At 31.9% G+C, this 14,620-nt stretch overlaps 1 protein-coding gene across 2 annotated transcripts in view; it reads right to left on the reverse strand.

Moving 5' to 3' along the window:
• LOC106619447 (uncharacterized) overlaps positions 1–14,620 on the reverse strand; it is a 178,130-nt gene that overhangs the window by 23,057 nt on the left and 140,453 nt on the right. For both annotated transcript variants that reach the window (XM_036359477.2, XM_070109496.1), the window contains one exon: positions 3,126–3,140. The gene's annotated coding sequence lies outside the window, so the exon portion shown is untranslated. The remainder of the gene's footprint in view (positions 1–3,125; positions 3,141–14,620) is intronic.

A 14,620-nucleotide genomic window follows, 5' to 3' on the forward strand; every position in this document is an offset into this window, starting at 1 on the left:
AACTTTTATTGAAGTTTTAAATTATTTTATTGTAAATTTAAAAAACTGGCTTGAAGACTCTTCGAATAAAAAAAAGTTTGGTAAAATTAAATTATCTTGATTTTGCGTGTCTTTAGCAATATTTTTTTCGAAAAAGTTTTTTGATTTTGATTTCGAAAAAGTTTACCAAAATAAGCAACAAAACTTTTTGATTTAAAACAAAAAAAAAAATATTTTATTAAAAATTGATTTTTAGCGCGCTGCAGTTAAATTTAATAAAAAAATTAATTAATGTAATTTATTAAAAGAACCAAACCTTTTTTTTTAATTATGTTTTAACTTCGCAAATTTTATATAAAAAAAGTTTAATATTTTTCGTTAAGTAAAAGTAAAAGTTAAAAGTTTTGAAAAAAAATATGTATTTAAATATATAAAAAAAATAATAATTGCATTTAATTTAAATATAATATTATAATAATTTGATTAAAAAAATACTATTAATTAATTTAACTCTCTTAATTTCTACAATTCTTTGTTCAAAGTTATTCCATATGTTAAAATTTTTAAAAGTTTGAATAAGAAAATTAGTCCAAAAATTCAAAAAAAAAATTTATTTAAATTAATTTAAATTTTTTTTTAATTTCTACAAATTTTGGACTTTAATTTTTATATTTTTCAAAGCTTTTCCATACTAAAGTTGTGAAAACTAAATAAAATAAATTCATTTCATTTAAATAAAAAATATATATAATATTATTAATTATATACATAATAATAGTTTAATTAAATTAAAAAAATGCTAAAAATTTATAAACATTTTAAATTGCTATAATTTTTGGTTAATTAGGTTTAATATATTATTTTCATTAAACATTTTAAAATTTTGAAAAAATAAACTAATATAAAAATTAAAAAAATTAATTTAATTTAATTTATATAAAAATTGTATATTTTAATTTAATTAAAGTATAAAATAGTAATAAATACTTTATTAAAAAAAAATATTTAGTTTTTTTAATTTCTACAATTTTTGAATAGAAAAAATAAAAAAGTTTGTTATATTTCAAAGCTATGTTCCACATATTAATAATTGTGAAATTTTTAGAATTAAAATTAATCTAAAAATCATTAATTTGATTTAACTAATAGTTTATTTAAAAACAAAAAAATTTAATTAAACTTTTTAATATCTAAAATTTTTGCTTAAAAAAGTTTAATATTTTTCAAACTTGTTTCATACTTTAATTTTAAATTTTTTTTAATAACTTGTATTTTTCATGCAGCGTCAGTCAAATGTGAAATTTATGTTCTTTTTCCTGCATACAAATTACCATTTAATTAACATGCTATGGAAATATTAGTTTACGATGCGCAAACATACATAAATAACTGTAGATATACATATATACATGTATATGTATGTGTGTATTTATGTATTTATGTAATATAAACAAATACTTGCAGCAAGTGCTTTGTCCACTTAATTGCATAATTATTATGTCAATGTCATTTGTTGAAAAGCAAAAACAAACACAACTAACCGAACGGCGTGTCGTCGTACATACAGTAAATATGGCGTATCAATATGTGGCGGCGGTCAACGCGAATTCGCGATTAAAATTTACAACTTCCGGTGCACGCATGCAACACATTTGTTGTTTTTGTGGCGCTTGCAGTGGTTTGCTTGCATTTTGTGTGAGTGGAATTTATTAAATACAATAGCAATAACAACAACAACCGCGAGAGATATGCAAATTCAATAAAATATAAATAATATTTGCGTGATTTAAACTCGTTTTGAACCTGAACCTGAGCGCACGCAGCGCTTGTGGTCGATAACGCGGGCTGTGGTGGCTGATAACGGTGTAACCGCTGGCAGAAAAAAACAAAAACGGACAGTTAAATTTTGAACTGCATTATTTTTAATTTTTGTTGTTGTTTTATTTAGACGCTGCTGTCACTTCTGCGCGCCCCATTAAAACGCTCCCATAACGCGACTGCCAAGCGTTTTTCTTCCGCTATCGCTGCCGCTGAGGATATCATTTCACGGGAAGTGCAAAAGTATACACACACATCCACACGCACATACAGCGCGAAATCCAATTTGCATTTTTTCCAGCATTACGAAAGTCATTGCTTGCATATGTATTCTACAAAAGCTCGCGGCAAACTAACCAAACGGCGAAAATATGCAACGCTGCTTGCAAAACAACAAAAAAGTTGAAATAAAAATATTTATAAATACTTGTAAAAGCAGCAAACAAACGAAAAATGCGCAGGAAAATAGTGCAGCACGAAATCAACGAGGAAGCAGGCAGCAGGTCAGCGGCGCAGCAGCGCAGTGCGGCGGCCGCAGGCCAAGCGAAAATCTAATATAAATGCAACACTGTATAAATGCGTTTTTTGCGCACACACACATGCATGTATACAAATATAGCAGCATGCAAATATAAATAAAAACGCACGCACACATATGCACACTCATGTGCAAAAGTTTGCACACATAGCGGCGCACATCCGCTTGCCGCTCGTGTGACATAGTCGTGTTGCAAATAAAAATTGTTTCGTTTATTTGCAGTTTTATTTTGTGTGCGCTTTACTTATTTGCTTTGTTTTTGTAAAAATATTTCTTTCAACAATAAAAGCGGCAAAAAATCGTATCGAATATGAAATACCCAAAGTAGAATTATATAATATATCTAAAATACATTTTTTAGGTCAAATTTCGCGCTTAGGCATGACAACTGCAACAACAACAACCGCAACAAAAACTTTCACGCAAAACGTCAATGCATTTTTTTCGACTGTTGCAGGAAATCGCCATGAATAATGTACCGCGCCGAGTGCAATGATGCAAAAGTTTGCAATTGAAAGCAGAAATGCATTAAAATTTTTGGAATTACACACATAACGGTGCATGTAAATAGTTAATGCATAATTATGCGCATTTCAGTGGAAATTTATTTGCAAAAATTAAAAGTTCAAATGATAATTGCAAATGAAATATGCACTTTGCCGCATTCAGGCGCTATTTATAAGCCGCAATACAGTTATTTGAGGTGCGAAGTTAATTATGCATGTTAAAAAATATTTCGAAAAATATTGATATACAAAAGGTGATTAATAATTCTTGGAAATCTACTTACATATTGCCGATTATGCTGAAAATAGAATAAAAAAAATTTTTTGGTTAAAATTGTGAAGTAGATTTTTTACAAACAAAAAAAAAATATAATATATTATAACAATAATATAATTTTTAATGTAATAAGTAAAGTGTGAATATTAAAAAAGCTAAAAATAATGATAATTTTGTATTAAAAAAAATTATTAAATAAAAATAAGCTTAAAATTAAAACAAGAAGCTTAATTAAAATTGCAGATTTAAAATATATAGAGCTTCTATAAAAAATAAACAAAATAAATGTTATATAAAATATAAAATAAAATTTTTTTTGCAAAATTTTTTTTTAATATTGAAACAGCGTTTAAAAATTTTTTTGAACAGAATTTTATGAAAAACAAGAAAAAACGTTAGCTTCGGTTGCAATATCTCGCACTTGATTCCGATCGTTACGTTTGTGTGGCAGCTATATGCTATAGTTATCAGAACTGAACAATTTTTTCGAAGATAGCATCACTGCTTTAGGCAACAACTCATTACAAATTTTGTGAAGATATCTCGTCAAATGAAAAAGTTTTCCATACAAGCACTTTATGCGGATCGTTCAGTTTGTATGGCAGCTATATGCTACAGTGGTGTGATATTGGACGTTTCGACAATAGAGTATCTTCTTGGTGAAAAAAGGAAGGGTGGCAAATTTCAGACCGATATCTCAAAATTTGAGGGACTAGTTCGCATACATGTATACAAACAGACGGACAGATGGACAAAAGCCGTCCATGTCTCAATAGACTCAGCTAGTCACGCTGTTCATTAATATATATACTTTATGGGGTCTCTGACGTTTTTTTTGGGTGCTACAAATATATATACTCTGTTCAGGGTATAAATATTAAGAATTTAGGAGTTACACCCACTGTGAAATTAAAAAAAAACAATTTTTTTCTTATTTCGATATCACTAATAATTTTTGAGTTACAGTTTTCATCGGTTTCATCACTTTATGTTTAGACGCATTTTTCTCAAAACTTCTTGTTGCTAAATTGCTAGAGTGCTTACTCGAAGAGAACTGGTTTTATCACTATCAAATTTGTGTATGTTCTGTATATAGTTTTCCAAACAATGGCCTACCAGTTTTTTCAATCTGATCAAAAATCGATTATCGGCAGGCCAATAAACGATCAATATTTGTATAAAATTCAACTTAAAAAAACGCCGTCATTTTTGTTAATTTTTGATTTTTTTTTCGACAGAAGTAAAATATTTTTTGACAGAGAATTTTGTTTTTTAAGTTTCATCCACCTTGAAGGCCGTAATTACTGCAGCAGTGGAGGACTTCAGCTCGAAACTGTAAACTCGAGAAATATTAAATTTTTTTCCTCAAAAATTTACTGTGTATTCTTAAAATATGTATAAATATACACTTAAAGTTTTAGAACAATTGATATAGTAGTTTTTGTTAATACCCAAAATTAATTTTTTAGTTGGTTGCACAAGTTGTGCCCCGTCAAGTGTAAAAGTAATAGAATCTATGTTTAGTAAATATATTTTATAATAAAGTTTTGGTTTGTACAACATATTGCAATAAAAAATAAAAACTATTTAATTTTAATTATGAAAACTCTTTTATAAAATATAATCAAAAAATTAAAAATAAAATGGCTAAAAAAATTATTTTGAATTAAATGAAAGAAGGAATATTTAAATATATACATGCATATATTAATTTTTTTATTAAAAAATATTTTATACCTATTTTATTAAAAAATATTAAAAAAATTTTTAAATAAATTGTTTTATATAATTTTTTTTTTTAATTATACATTTTTTTCTAATCGAATGATCAGGTATTGAAAACTTTTAAGCAAGAAAGCAAAAGATTAAAAAAAATAAAAATTGAAAAAAATTAAAATATTTTTTATTGTTTAATTTCTTTGGAAAAAAGAAACAATCAAAAATTCACCACAGAATTACTTAATTAACCGCCTTGCGATGCCAACGCATTAAATCCAGCGGATTTTACGCTAGCTGACAACCAAGCCTTAACCTCTCATGCGAGCGCGCCTTCGTAGCCACAACAGCTATGTAGCGCTGGCTACCTTTCAAGCGCTGCTGCAGTAAACCGCAAATCAAACGGGCTTAAATGTGTGCGGCCTATTTTTACAAAGGCCATTTTCCTGCATTTTTTCTTCCGTTGGCTTCTTTAAGCAAAACCAACAGCAATCAGCCGATCCACCGCACTTCCCTATTGTTGTTGTGGTTGCATGTTTTTCCTCCTCTTCTGCTTAGGCTACTGTTCAGCAGCACATTAAGCCAGTAAGTTTAATTAGCGTCAGAGGCAACAAAACCGTACAACAACACACACGCACACACACATCTACACGCAGCTGACTCATTTGCTGCTCGCTGCACTTGTACTTGTCTCAACTGAAAAATTTCCAATTTGCCCTTTGACACTTGGCCTAATTGGATTTGCGGTTGCCACTCCTACAAGTCCGTCCGTCTGTCGGCTTGGCAATGCCCATATAAGCACCATGTAGTGGCCATGGCCAACTGTTGCTGGGTAACTGCTAATGCTACCCCTGCTCTAGCTTTACTTGCGGTTGGTTGTTGTTGTTGCCATTGTTGCGGCTGCTCGCCAGTATCTAATTTTTCTTCAAAGCACGGCTGGTTGTTATAGTTTCTTTCTATCACCAGCAATAATGAGCTGCAACGCAAGTAAAGTTGGGGGCACTGGAACTCCATTAAGGACGAGGAGATTATTGCGGTATTAAAAAGAGAGCTGCAGAACAACGAATGGTGGCTTTTCATCCAAGAGTACAAATGTAAACTCTCAGCGGCCAACCAGAGAATTTATGACTACTAAAGAAGTGTAACTACCTGGATTGTGGCTCAGTCTTCAAAAGTGGACTTAATTATTTTCTAGGAAATCAGGGCTCGGAACCCGGGATCCTCTATTGGGCTATCATGCCTCTCTTTTGAAGCTACTTCAAATCCATCTACGATATTACGAAACGTTTGGATGTTCGAAAATTATTACAAAGACTCCTTGAGAAACACACGGTGGAAAGTTGGAAGAGCAAATGGAAATGCTTGGACATATTCCATTGCCATCTACCAGAGTCATATAGATATTATCTAACAAATGAGACTGGTTTTGTCACACCAATAACCAATTAGTTATCGACCTACCACTTGTCTTTGAAGACCGATGGAATCAAGCATGTAAGAACGAAGTAAACTAGGAGCATTCGAAAGACGTCTTCCGTTATTTTTAAGCGTTACGAAAATCTAATGAGAGACGAATGGTGATTCATATTCATGAGAATGCAAATCCAACGAGTTCAACAAAACGGTAAGTCCGAAATCTTAATTGAAATCCTAGTATCGTCAAAGTGAGCATATTGTATGAGCTTCTCCTCTTATTTGGCTCTTAATACAATACTCAACACTTGAAGAAACGGCCTTCAGTGAGCTCTAGCAAGTCGTAAATATATCGGAAGGCTGTCCAGATTCAAAGTCTATACATTAATAACTAGCTTCATGCTGTCTAATTTAATTTCTCACTACTTCAACTACATTTCTCTGTAATTAAATGCTCACTTTACGGATTTACTGTTAATTACTTAATGAAAAAACATTTGTACGCCTCTTTCTTTGCCGGTTATTGTCACACGGCCAGACACTTTATACATCCGCCGATAGGTGTACCGTCAGCATTGACACTTCATTAAAAATAAACACACTTGTCAATTAAAGAAAATGTTGCACGTACTAAAACAAACTCGAGGCGACAGCAGGCGGACACCGACTTCAATAACTTTGACTGCGACTGTAAGTGCGACGGCGGTGGAGGCGGCGGTGACGGCCAACCTGGCGAGACAGAAGCTTTACGATGCGCCATAAACGCACACATAAGTCTAGAAGTGGGCACGTGAGTACGCGCGGTTGTACTCAACACAACAGCGAACCACTTAATGAACCACGAAAAGAATGAAGTAGATGAAAGGAGAGGAATAACCACAAACAGCGCGTCTATGTCTTTGGCTGGTGCAGAATATTTAGAGACGCGTTGCAGCTAAGATTTTTTGCCGAGGCAGCCAACAAGGAAATTAGAATTGGCAAAGCCTTGGGTACATTCAACTTTCATACAAGCGCTGAGCGTACACGACAGTACTTATTAAAAGTATATAGACATGTGCTGTTAAAAGGCCCTGCGGATAAGCGCGCGGCTTGAGCAACAGTGCGATGGGCGTTATGAGTGCCTAAATACGTAACTATGTGTGCAGAAAATGTACTTCTGCAAGCGCTCGTGTGTACATTTGCTTTCGCCGCTTGATTGGTTTGATTGTCGTCGACGGAGCGTTTTTGCTACTTTGCATAGCCAGTCTATAGGTAGAAATAGCGTATGCGCTCATTAAATTTCTACATAAAAAATATTTCGCCTAGCAACACGACTTGTCAGCGCTTGTCTATTACGAATTTTAGAATTTCTATTATGCCGTTATGTTAAGTATACAGACAGTGATGTGTACTTTTAGAGAAGGATGGTGGGTAATATAGGCAAAAATTAAAATTACGGCATTAGGAGCTTTTAGAAAATCTGTCGGCAGTAATATAATATTTATTATAAATCTGTACTACACAATTGCCGAGAATTGGCACGCTTAGTCATCCATTGTAGCCATAATTTTCGGCAAATAAGTCAATTGGAGTAACTGCAAATATTAAAAATTTTTTAAATTATTATATTTTATCATATTTAACAGGCAAACAATACTAAGTTGAAAATCCCGACTAGTCCCGAAATAATCCCGAATTCGAAAACTCAAGTCCCGAAATAAATAAATTTCATACAAGGATTTCTAATCAAGATAACGAAATATTTCGCGATCCCGAAAATGAAAACTCCAATCCCGAAATATATAAAATTTCTATTAAAAAATAGAAGCGAGTTGAACTGAAACGTAATATTTCGGTATTCCGAATATGAAATCTCCAGTCCCGAAATATATAAAATTTCTTACACAAGTTTCTGAACAAGATGACGAAACTGAATGCGGAACTGAAGGAAGCAAGAAAAGTATTTGTAAGGAAAGTAGAGTTAGAATATTGTCAAACATTTTTATATATTTATCTTTTTTATATTTATCCAATGTATAATTTTTTTCATATATGTATATTAATATACATATATTAAAAGTAATTTTTTTTTCTGAAATATTATTTAATTAAAAAAATTTATTTTGAGTTTTGATTTCTTTTTTATAGAGGTTTTAGTAGAAAGACATTGTTAAATAGTTTTTAATAAATATGCAGGACGCAGAAAATTTGTGTTAAATTTTTTGCTCAGTAGAACGCAGTGTCAACTTTAGTTATAATTTTTCCTCTGTGCTATAAAAAAAATAGAAAAGCTCACTACACAAAATCTGGTTATAATTTTTTTTATAAAATATCAAATCTCATCTGCACCAAAAATTGCATAAAGTGTTTAAACTCGTCGAAATTCCCAGTCGTTGAAAAGGAGTAAGCATACTTTTAGGCGATTACTATCACCGCAATACTCATTTTCATTTATTTACACATATGCTTGCCGGCGCCAAGCAATTTCCAGCTACAAACAGCACTCATATGCTTGCCACAGCCACACAAAATTACTGCTGTTACGTGCCACACTGCCGCCACTTACGGCGCTATACACAAGCTCCGCGCTTTCCCTTCACATTGCCGCCGCACTGCATACGCCTTTCAATGCTCAATGCTCGATTCCAAAGCCAAAACCTAACGCTGCCACTCCAATCAATGTCGATCAAAGCAAATTTCTATTGGCGGCGACAACACCAATATTGTTGCTGCCTGCTACTGATGGCTGCCGGTGTTGCTGCTTTACTTTTGTTGTTGTTGTTGCATTTCCTGCTTGTTTGTTGTTCTTCTCTCTACAAGTGTGCTTGTTATTATTGTTATTGCATAGCAAACCAACGGCGTGTTTGCCGCTTCATCGTCGCACTCGTCCTGCCCACCACTACGCTCTTCTTGCCTTCTTCACTGTTACTCTTGCGAGAGCAGCCTCTGCTCCTTCGCATATTTGACTGTCTAACAGCAATTGCGATTGGCTTGTGTCACTCGCTGGTCCGTACAGAATTTGCGAATTTGATTTTCTTGTCACGTCGTCACTGTCGTCGTACGCGCCGACGGTGGTGACGACAGTGCTGGCTTACAAGCAGTCGCTAGTCAGTAGAAGTAGCTGAAGACAGTTGTAGCTGTGGCTGAGCAGCAAAGGACCAGCAGTCCAACTTGCTGTGGGACAAACGTGGCTACAAACTGTAATGAGTGAAGTGAGTGACTTGGCGATCTTCTGCCCATTTCCAGTCAAAGCAAGGCGGCTGGCGTTGGTTGGGTGACAAGACATTCGTAGGGTTTTGCTAAAGGGCATTCGGGGTCTACATACAATTGCTGGTTGCTGTTGCTCCAGCAGCATATCACGACAATTGACTTTGATGCTGGATGCAATCAAGGATGCTGTAGGAAGAGCGACTGCCAGTGGTCTGACTGCATATGCCAGCGAGCCTGCTTGCCTGACTCTCAGCTTATGAGCCATGATGCCTGCTTGGCACTTGCATACGCTCGTTCAGTGGGAATTGCTTGCAAGAGGCAAACTGCATTTGTATGGCAAAAGATGAAATGAATAAAATTTAATATTCGTATTTAGTGGCTGTAGAGCGTGGCAAGCGTGAGAGAGAGAGAGAGAGAAGATGCAGAAGCGGAAGAAGCTGATGCAGTCAAAGATTGCAGAGTGACTGACAGCAGGCAAGAATGCGGCTTTGCAAGAGCGTAGATGGGTAGGAAAAAGGTAAGTAAGTTGCCTAACTGTTGAATGGTGTTCAAACTAGTGTTTGGGAATACCGAAATGCACGATTTCTAGTCGTCCGGAAAATATTTATTTATTATACTATAATAATCGAAATAAAACATATAATTGAAGAATCCCGAAAATTTTCGGGATCCCGTTGCGACTATTCAGCAGTCCCGAAATCGCAATTTGCACAAAATGCTGCAATATGAAATGCGCTAGCTTAAATGTAACAGCCTGTATCATTTGTTGCTGACTACAACAACTGCGGCTGCCGCAATGCCTCGGCAATCGAGTTAAGCAAATCATAGTCGAAGTCGTTGATTTAGTGCAATGGCGCATTAAAATACTATGCCCGTGCATAGCAGATATGTTAGACTATTAAAAAGAATTTCCAATTTCCTTGCCGAAATTGCCATTTATAAAGGGCAGCGGACTGCTCAAAGCCACTGCAAAGCAAGCCAGGCGGCAGCTACTAGTGCGATTGCAGGTGGGCTGTTGAGAGCTTTATAGATATTAATTTTTAATTTGTAATTTCAACGGCACTAAATTTGTTAAATTGCAGTGTAATTGAGTATGGATGTACAAGCGCACACACACACACAGATAGTTGCATTTAAATGGATTCGGCTGAGTGGAATTCATTGTGGATGCTGCAAATTAGGTCGATTTGGCGCTTTAATGGGTTGTTGCGGGAGGGGAAGAGGGGTTTATAGGTGTGGTGAGTATGAGATATGATTAAGTGGCACAACAGTAAATGTACATATATAAGCAAATTATATGCATGGAGCGGTTTTGTTAAAAATTAAATTAAAGTTAGAAGGAAGCAGAAAATTTTAAATTATTCATACCAAAATATGTGAAATTTTTATACATTTTTCACTTGTTAAATATTTTTTGTTGAAATACAAATTTTTTTATAATTGAATTTTTTTAGTGAAAATGAAAAAAGTAATTTTTACAAAAATTTTAAATAAATTTATTAAATATTTTCTGTAAAAATTAAGTGCAAAATAAAAATTTTATAGCAAAACTTGTCCAACGGCAATGTTGACTGCAGATAAGCAACTCTGTAAGTTTTTACTTGGCTTTTATGCGCTTGCTTGCTGTGTGCCCAGTAATATTATGTAGCACATATGTATAGATATATTTATAAAAACTAAGATAGTTTTATATATCGCGATATTTTTTGCCTATCTACTAGACTACTATCAGCAACTGTCGCTTTAAATTTATGCCAGTTCATTTTAATTGCAAAGAACAATAAAAAAATTTTTTCGCAACAGAATATAAATATTGAAAAGTCAAACAAAAAATCGGTTAATAATAAAATAATAATGTAACCAGCAACATTTTGAAACTGGCTTTGAAAAAGAGTTGTTAGGTTTTCAAAAGTTTCAAAAAGTTGGAAAAGTTTTGTTTTGCAAAAGTGCAAAATGAGCAAGGCTGCGCAAAGTCAAGCGTGGAAGTATGTATGGTATTATACCAATTTGAGTGGCATTATTTATATGCAGAAAAGTAGTAAAATAGAAAAAAAAAAATAAAAAACAAACTAGAAATTAAAATAAAGTAGAAAATAAACGGCATAAAAAGCGCAAAATGACAGAAATTTCAAATGTGCACCAGTTGGCTGCAAAAGTCAACCGCATTGTTGGCAAATGGGCCTGCTTGCTGGCACACTAACTGCTGGCAGGTTGCCTTGTAGGAAATTTTACTCAGTACTAACGAAAGCACCAATATTGCTTACATGCTTTATATGCAAACTAACAAAATTATGAAAAATTCAAATTTTACTACTTTTTAGTACAATTTTAGCACACATTTTTGAACTTTTTAAAACTTTGATATAGGGCTGGCATTTTTTTAGTACTTTTTAGTACACATTTTTGACATCGATAGCAGCATTGGCAAGCTAAGATATTATTTAGTACTTTTAAGTACAATTTTATAACACATTTCTGATATTTTTTAACCTTTAATATAACTAAATAATCATTGGTTATCATTAATAAGTTCTTTTGGGACTGTAGCCCACTTTTTAGTTCTAAATATTCAGTATTAATTCACACTTTTTAAAAATTTCCGGTTTGCCAATCTACATTGAGCCCAAATTAGAGGCTAACATTTTATTCGCTTTTAGTACACTTTTTAGTATTACTACTACATTTTTTCGTTTTATCGTTTGGTACGATTTTAGTACACATTTTTTAAACTTTTAAATTTATAATATATTAAGAAATGCATTGGTCAGCAATAATAAAGTAAAGTTTTTAGTACTAAATCCTACTTTTTAGTACAAATTTTCCAGCATTACTTTAATCAATTTCAAAATTACCAGCATGAAAATCTACTTTGATGCCAAATTACAGGCTTCTGTGCAAAATAAAATTGCTTGCCCAAATTGTATTGTATTAGCTTTTAGTACACTTTTTAGTACTACTACTTGATTTTTCGTTTTAACTTTATAATTGTAGTATTTTTCTCTACATATTTTGGTGAAGATCACTGCAGCTCAAAATTTTGAAACACATTTTATGGCACTTGTAAAACGTATCCGTACAGCAAATTTTTAGTACTATCACTTGACCAATTTTGGTCCAGTGTTTACTTAGTTTTGGCTGTACGGTTTTAATTCACTGTCAATTTAAGTTTAGTACGCTATATTTCATAAAAGACTTTTTTGACTTTTAGTACACAGTTTAGCTATAAAATTTCGGCCTTAAAAAATGTTTCCAATTTTTTAATCTTTTTCTCACATGGCATCTTCCAGATATATGGCTGCGACAGTAGTTTACGTGTTAGAACGAGGCAAAAACAAGAGTGCGCAAATTGGCTCAAGGTTTTCCAACGCCCATTGGCAGAAAATGAAAGTGAAAAAGTGTAGTTGGAATTACTATTATGGCAAAAATTGCATTAAAAATTGCGAGGCATAAAAAATGCAAATACTCATAACAAAATAAAAGTGCAGTGAGCGCAGGCAAATGCCGCGCTGATGACTGTGTGCAAAATGCATAGAGGTTACATATCAAACATTATTTTATTTATTTAGAACGAGGTGTTGTAGCGAGCGGAAAAGGCGAGCAGAGTAAAAAATTTAAATATTGCAAGGAAAATCGTGCAAAAAATACAATAATAGCTGCAAATTGTGTCGCCACGCCGATACTGTCACGCTTTAACGCTGACAGCTGACACGCGACAAGCGACACGCGCCGATCGGTCAAAGTTAAATGTGAGACTGTAATGCAAATTGTTGCTGTTGTTGTAGTGTAGCTGAAAAATGTTGTAGTGCGGCGATGCCTTTGCTTGGGGTTATGTGGTGGAAAGTTAGCTGGTGTGGCAATTATGCATTTCTTACAACGGCCACCAATAGGTGAGTTTCATATATTATAGAAGGTTGGACATTTTTGCTTCATTTGATATAGATATTATTTTAATTTATGCAACCACGCATATATTATATAATATACTTTTTTTTAATATATTAATATTATTTTCATTGTGGCACATCCTTTGTCAATTTGGCTGTCAACATAAATTTTTATCAATATTTAACCAGCTTAAAGGCATAAAACAACAAAATATATTATTATATTGCTACATGTAGTATTTGCATACAAATATACATATTTACTAACCACATTAGAGACTTTTAATTTTTGTGGTCTATAATGGTTATCAAATGTAAATGTATATCGTAATTGATTCATGTCACACACACATCGACCAATTACGATACACATATATAATATATACATATGTCGAGAATTTGTCACTGCATGTTAAAAAGTCCGTTAGGAATAGTTAAAGCGTCAAATAGCTTAATGGATTATGCACAAGCAAAATTAAGAAAAAAGTTAAATTACAATAACAAAAAAACATAAAAAAGAAATTTAAAAAAAATATACACATATATAATAATAAGCAAATCATATAAAAATATAAACAAAAATATTAACCAAAAAAAAACACAATAATCAAAAACAAAATTATAAAAAAAATGGATTAAAAAAATATTAAAAAAAAATAAAAAAGTATATTGAAAAATATTAAAAAAAATTCAACTCAATAAAAGAGAATTAAAAAAATAAAAAATTATTAAAAAAAAGTTAAACAGAAAATGTTCTGAAACATTATGTACATTATAATTAGAAAAAAAAATAATAATTAACAATATTAATAAAAAAAAATTTTTTAATATTTAATAAAAAAGAATTTAAAAACACATTAAAAAAAATTTGAAAGAAAATATTATGAAAAAAATTTATACATTATAAGTTAGTATATTATTGAAAAAAAAAAATCAAAATAAATAACAAAATAAATTTTTTTTAAGTTAGTAAAAAAGAATAAAAAAATATTTTAAAAAAATAAAAAAAATGTATTAAAATAGCATTAAGAAGCAAATATCCTTAAAAATTAAATACATATAAGTATACTACAAAAAAAAAAATAAATATATAACAAAATTTTAAAAAAAATTAAAATAAGTTAAAAAAAAGTTTTAAGGGTTATTACAAAAGAATTAAAGAGAAAATATCATGAACAAAATTATTTACATTATAAATTATTGTAGTATATAATCAGAAAAAAACAAAAATAAATAACAAAATTATAAAGCGTTTTGTAAAGTCAATAAAAAATTTTTTTAAACAAAGGAAAAAAAAAAT

This window comes from Bactrocera oleae, chromosome 5 (genome assembly GCF_042242935.1).
Source record: "Bactrocera oleae isolate idBacOlea1 chromosome 5, idBacOlea1, whole genome shotgun sequence".
Lineage (NCBI taxonomy): Eukaryota > Metazoa > Arthropoda > Insecta > Diptera > Tephritidae > Bactrocera > Bactrocera oleae.